Raw genomic sequence first — 6,778 nt, 5'->3', positions numbered from 1 at the left:
GGACTGCGTAGACGGGCTTTTTCAGAATGTCGCATTTATCGATCTTAGTAGCTTCGAGAGCGATATATTACACGGGACATGTCGAAAAATTTGTCGCCGCATTTACGGAGCCCGATAATCGTCGTAGAAACCAAATGGGAAATATTTTATCGCACCACTCACCGTTTCGGCGTTACGGTACGGTTAATGTCACGGGCGGCACTTCCGGCCGCGTTCGCGGCGTGTTGCTTTCGCCGACGAGGGACGTACGATACTAAGTCCGTTCGCGGCGTGTTGCTTTCGCCGACGAGGGACGTACGATACTAAGTCCGTTCGCGGCGTGTTGCTTTCGCCGACGAGCGACGTACGTTACAAAGTCCGTTCGCGGCGTGTTGCTTTCGCCGACGAGCGACGTACGTTACAAAGTCCGTTCGCGGCGTGTTGCTTTCGCCGACGAGCGACGTACGATACTAAGTCCGTTCGCGGCGTGTTGCTTTCGCCGACGAGCGACGTACGATACTAAGTCCGTTCGCGGCGTGTTGCTTTCGCCGACGAGCGACGTACGTTACAAAGTCCGTTCGCGGCGTGTTGCTTTCGCCGACGAGCGACGTACGTTACAAAGTCCGTTCGCGGCGTGTTGCTTTCGCCGACGAGCGACGTACGATACTAAGTCCGTTCGCGGCGTGTTGCTTTCGCCGACGAGCGACGTACGATACTAAGTCCGTTCGCGGCGTGTTGCTTTCGCCGACGAGGGACGTACGATACTAAGTCCGTTCGCGGCGTGTTGCTTTCGCCGACGAGCGACGAACGGTGTGGGGTCTCGTCTAACCGACAAGACGAATCCCCAAGCCGAGGGCTGAGTCTCAACAGATCGCAGCGTGGTAACTGCTCTACCGAGTACAACACCCCGCCAGGTACCTAAGTCGTCTACAGACGATTCCGAGTCTCGACATCGAACTTGCGAAACCCATGATCGACCGTTAGACGCCGTGCCGTCGTAGCGGTGAGATCCCGACGATGGCGATGGCGCCGTACGGCAAACCGGGCTCGTGCGACGACCGGCCCGTGGACCGGTCGCCTAGTAGTGTCACATTGTTTTGAGCCTTTCGACTCACGAGACTTCTAGAGATATCATCCCTATGGCGAACTCTGGTCCCCTTAGGGATGGCAGCGACGGAGAATTCCACGTACTCGTGGTCTGACAGAGTCTCCTTCTCCGCCGCTACCCTCCAACCCTTTATTAGTCTTTCGGCAAGGGGGTTCGCCCAAGTCAGGTCGACTATCGAACCCCCCTGCCTCCTGACGCACGTGTTTCGCGCGCCAAGGTTTACTATATTAAGACCAGAGTCCGCCGCCCAATCCAAGACATTGCTCCCCCTCCAGTCCTGTCGCAGGGACCCCCAAACGCCAGACTTGGCGTTAAAGCGTCTCCCGCGACAATTACTGGACCTGGGGGGAGCCTCCTGACCAGTCTACCCACCGTTCCAAGTCTGCGCGCGTATTGCGCTTGCTGCAGACTTGGTGGCAGGTAGACTGAGACTACCGCGATGGGCCCCCAAAATACCGCGACAAATCCCCTCCCCTTTGAGTGTAGTTCCATGGGAGAGGAATTTGTCGCACCCCGCCATGCGATGGCCGCCATACCGTCCAGCCTGACGGCCATCCTGGGACCCTCTCGGGCGTTGTAAGGCTCCGAGAGGATCCCCAATCCATAGTCCCCCTGATGCATTTCCTGCATCAGGAGGTCTTGTGCGCGTCCCGAGTGGTTGAGGTTACTTTGTATAACTTTACAGGTCATCCTCAATCACTTCGGGGTCCTCTTCCTGTTCCTCCTCCATTTCGGAGGAGGAATCTCTACCGCTTATGTCCTCCTTCAACCTCCTGCGCTTACTTCCGCCTGCTGAGGGAGGACACTCTTCCTCCTCTGCCTTCCTCCTCTCCCTTACTGGGAGAGGAGTGGATGCCCTGCTTACTACGGATGCGGGCCTTCTTGCCTCTTCTCTCGTCGCCGCGGGGGGGGGGGCGGGCCGGCTCTTAGTCATTCGACTGAGGGCCAATCCCCTCGTGCCCCTCTGTACAGAGGGGCACGCTTTCCCCCCCCCCCGAGCGATGATTTGCAGGGAGGTTCTTGGCATTGCACACAGTGCAGTATGCCGCCTCCCTGCAACTTTTGGCCTCGTGACCCTCTTTCCCGCATCTGTAACAAAGCCGACTCCTGTCCTCTTTGTTGGGGCACCGCTGCCTGACATGACCCCCCTCCAAACATTTGAAACACTGGAGGGGCCTGCTCTCAAGCAGCTGTGCCCCAACCAGCGCCCAGCCGATCTGTACCCTGTCCACGGCGACCATTTTGTTGGCCGCAGACAGGGGGCATTTCACCCACACGGTGCTCATTCCGCTCGGGGACATTTGTATGTCCCCCACCCTCACCTCCTCCGGTTCACACCTCCCAGTTTCTGCCACCGCAGTGGCTATTTCCTGGGGGGTGATTGATTCCTCCAGTCCTCGGAGGCGAAGCTCGGCCATTTTTTTCGGTCGATCGACCCTCACCTCCCTCCTCTACGCGAAAACCTTTCTCAAGCTGGCGGCTAATTTATCCGCCAGCTTAGCACTCTCCTTACCGGGAACCTCAAATATGAGGGCCCCGGTAACTACCCTCTTGATCTTCACCCCGGTGATGCCTAAGGTGTTGAGGTTGAGCTGCGTTCGAGCCTCCCTCATCACCTCCTCGTACCTGCCAGGAGGGCACGTGACCGTGACTATGGCCGTCTTTGGTTTCCTCCAGGCCTTTGGTTCGGCACTGGACACCGCCGGAATTTTTCCCTTTCCTCCTCCCTTTCCTGTAGCTTTAGTCGGAGCAGCGGCTACTTGGGCTGCTTTCCTCTCAGCCCTAGCAGTCTTTTTACCCACGACCATGGCCCACGACCATGGCCCACGACTCCCCTTTCTGGGTGTCTTGGCCCGTCGTGGGTTTCACGACTGCTGCTTTTGGCTGCTGCTGCGACTTTGTGTTTGCAGCCTCAGCTCTCTTCCTCGTCCCTTATTGTTGCCGCTGTTGCTGCTGCTGTTTGTTATTCACGACAGCAGCAGTAGTAGTGGCGGCCTCCTTCTTCCTCGCCTCCTTCTTCCCCGAGGCCTTGATGGCTATCCTCGGCTTACCAGGCTGGTGGGTCGAGGGTGGTAATACCTTGGCCTTTATTTCCCCCTTTTCCTTTCGTTGGGGGGGGGGGTAGTTTTGGCACTGGGTTGTGGCAGTGCCTCTCTCCCCCCCAGTTTCTTCTCCTTCCACACATCGTGGCTGGTCTTCGGGGGGCCGAGACGCTTATCTAATATGCGCTCGACCCCCAACATGGCCACCATTCTCTTCTGTCTCTCCTCCTCCTCCTCCTTTGTGTGACCGCTTTCTCCTGCGGTCGGGCCACAGTATATACAGTAGCGCAACTCTCTCGATTTTGTGTTGGCCAAAATGGAGTGTGCATGCGCGAAGTAAGCGAGTTGCCCAGTAGTGCCATCTGAACTTCTCTCTCACTCACTCTTACTTGTTTCGGTCTCTCTCAGTCTCATTTTTTATAAAAACATTATTTATAGATTATTACTATATGTATTTTTACTATATTATATGTATTATAATATTATTAATTATTATATAAAGTCTCTTTTGCTCTTCTGAGGTTCTTTCTTGTTTGTATCGAGGTGGATCGAGTAGCTGAGGTACAGACAGATAAAGAATTTGGAAGAAAAAAATAGAGATATTAGGTATATATATATATGTATATGCATATTTATAAAAATATTTTTTAAACATTTCTTTGTTTATCATAAATATATAATATGTAATGTAATTTTTAGAATATCTACATTAAATCAACATGTTATTTTTAGGAAAACTAAAATACTTTTAATTTTATTTATTAATAAAATTTGTAATAAATATTTTGTGATTTGTAATAAATATTTTATATGTGATTATATTTTTGTTTCATAAATTTTATTTATATACTTCATATTAACATTATTATACAAAAATATATATTTAATAAATATAATTTTTTTATTTTATAAAAATATTGCATTTTATTATTTCTCTTTGTCACTTATTTATAGCGTGCAATTAAATTTTTGTATAATATATAATTTTATTATTTTGATACATATAATTAATAATACTATGATTTTTTTTATAACAATGTATATAGTTAATAATTTTTATATATTATATTTTTTTTTTGCCTTTGTCTATTTTAACATTACACACGTCTCATATTATTTATTAATGATACGCTTTAGAAATTTTTATTTATTTTTTAACGTACATATTATTATAATAATTTTTATTTCTTTCTATTTTGTATTTTTGTTAAATTATATTATTCTGATATGTTTATAATGACTGAGTTAGAAAGAGAATGAGTTGGAGAGAGAATAAACAAGAGTGAGCGAGAGAGAAGTTTAGATGGCATTACTGGGCAACTCGCTTATTTCGCACATGCGCACTCCATTTTGGCCAACACTAACTTCAAAGGCGCCGACAGAGAGTTGCGCTACTGTATATACTGTGGTCGGGCGTTGCTTGTGTGGGACATTGAAATCTCCACCATTTCGACGTCTTCCACATCGGCGCACTCCCTTCCTGTTTGGTCCAGTTCTTCACCGTCTATGTATGGCGATGAAGTGTCTTTGCTCCTTGCTTCCCTGGGGGTCTCCCTATCTTTCGATAGTCGTGGGATCTCCGTTCCTCTTTCTTTCCTCCATCCCGAGAAGGTTCCCCCATCTCTTTGACGGGATGGAAGTGGAACTTCATCTCCTCTGGCCTCAGGGGCCTCCCCGTCCTCAGACGGAAGTGAGGTTCCTGGGGTCTCCTCCCACCCTATACTTCCCCACTCATTCCGAGGGGGTGAGGCATCCTTCCTTCCCTTGATGGTAGCTTTAAGCTTATTTATGAGAAGCTCTTGATTGAATTTCTCATGCTTAAGTTTATCAATCTGCGCTCTCATCATTTTCATTTGGCTGTCCATTGGGGTGTCCTCCGGGTTTTGCGCCTTGATTGCGAGCACCGTTGCCGCTGCGCACATCGTGGCTGCTGCCCGCTTCACCCCTTTGGTCAGCGTCTCCTTCATCTTGCCGGATTTCGCTGCAGCCTTGTATAGCATGGTGGCTTGATCCGCCGTAATGGCCTCCAATTCAGCTATGGGCTGGTTGTGATATGCAGCCTCTAGTTCCCGGATATCCTCCAGAAAGTTCCGGTAGGATCTCGTGGGATCCGGTTTGACACGAGGATCCAGGATGTCGCTCTCCCTTCACCTCTCTTCTTCTTCAGCCTTTTCCTTATCCCTCTCCAGCTTTCGGTGATATTTCCCGGTTGACTCAAGTCTACCGGGCAGTCTCTTGGCTGGAATAGCCTCCTCCCCCTCCTCTCTTCCTTCTGTTAAGTCCACGCTTGGATCTTCTGCGTAGCTCTCTCCCTCCCGGCAGAATTCCCCTCTCTTCTCCTGCTCCTCCGCGTCTATTGACGCAATGTTTCCTGTGGAGCCCATTTTTGTGAGTCTGACAGCCGGTATTCGACTGCCAAGCATCACCTCAAGCTCCTTGATGGACGTGGTGGACGTGCTGGATTTCTCCGAGCACGCGTCCTCTTCCCGGGATGCCTTGCTAGAAGATCTCGTCTTCCGGCGCTAATCCTCCTCCAACCCCTCCTTCCTTCTCTTGTTATTGGCCGTCTTTTTAATATTGTTCTTCTCCATCTTGTTTGATCCCACTTTCCTTGCACGGCTCCGCTGTCCAGCGTATCTCCCACCCGACCAGGGATGCCCCGAAACATGACCGGAAGCATCCCCGGCCGAGGCCCGGGGTAACTCCCGGGAGACAGCATACACCCAAAGAGTACGGACCAAAAGCCCGCACCCCCGGGTCCCAGCCCCTTACACCGGCGCGGGGGTTTTAACGCCCCCGCAACCGTTTCAGTGGTTCCGCACCTCCGACAATGCGGGTACCGTGCAAGGCGGCGCCACCCGGGGGGCCCCACGGACAGTTGGGACTGGGCCGCCGCTCCCCGACCCAGTCTTGCCCGTCGCGGCGACCAGCACGCCCACCGATGGGGGACGAAGGCCATCGATGGGCAGGCGCCTCTTCCGGCCGGCCGGTTCGGAAGGGGAAACGGTCCCGACTGGCCGAAAGTCCTTCTCTCGTCGCCGGGCCCTGTCTCGGAATACGTCCGAGCGACCCCGGCGACCGACCGGAATAAGGGGCCTCCGGAGTCTGAGGACTCCCTTGGTCCAAACTTTCGATCGTGAAACTCCGCCCCCCCGACCCGTAACCGGAATACTTCCTGGCGGCTCGAGAAGGGCACGGGGCGGCGAGTCCGGAACTTCCGGATGCCCGGATATCTCCGGGAACATCATCTCGCCGCTCCGATCCTCCTGGGATGGGGCGCCAGTGAGAGAGACCACGTCTCCTCCACCGCTCGCCTCGCCAGAGAGGATCCACCCCATTGTGGGACGCCACTCCGCGCCTATGCCAGACCGAGAGTGACGGGAGGCTTCCCGACACCCCGGCCCCAGACACAGACGCGGCTGGCACCTACATCCCCCCCCCCGTATCACCGCCGAGGCGATGCTACTGACAAGAGGGCTAACGCAGCAGCGCCGTGCAATGCCCTCCTGCCAAACCACCTTACGTACCCCCCAAATAGGGAGGGGCCACCCCAGGCATGGGTGACCATGGTGTACAGACTGTATAAGTCCGTACGGGCCATGTTAGCACCCCTATGCAGACTCTCCTCTGCATAAGGGTGAGCTCCCAC

Source organism: Prenolepis imparis, unplaced genomic scaffold, assembly GCF_030444845.1.
Source record: "Prenolepis imparis isolate NDT839.2.m4 unplaced genomic scaffold, iyPreImpa1.0 SCAF_73, whole genome shotgun sequence".
Classification (NCBI taxonomy): Eukaryota; Metazoa; Arthropoda; class Insecta; order Hymenoptera; family Formicidae; genus Prenolepis; species Prenolepis imparis.
Note: the sequence above shows the minus strand (reverse complement) of the source record.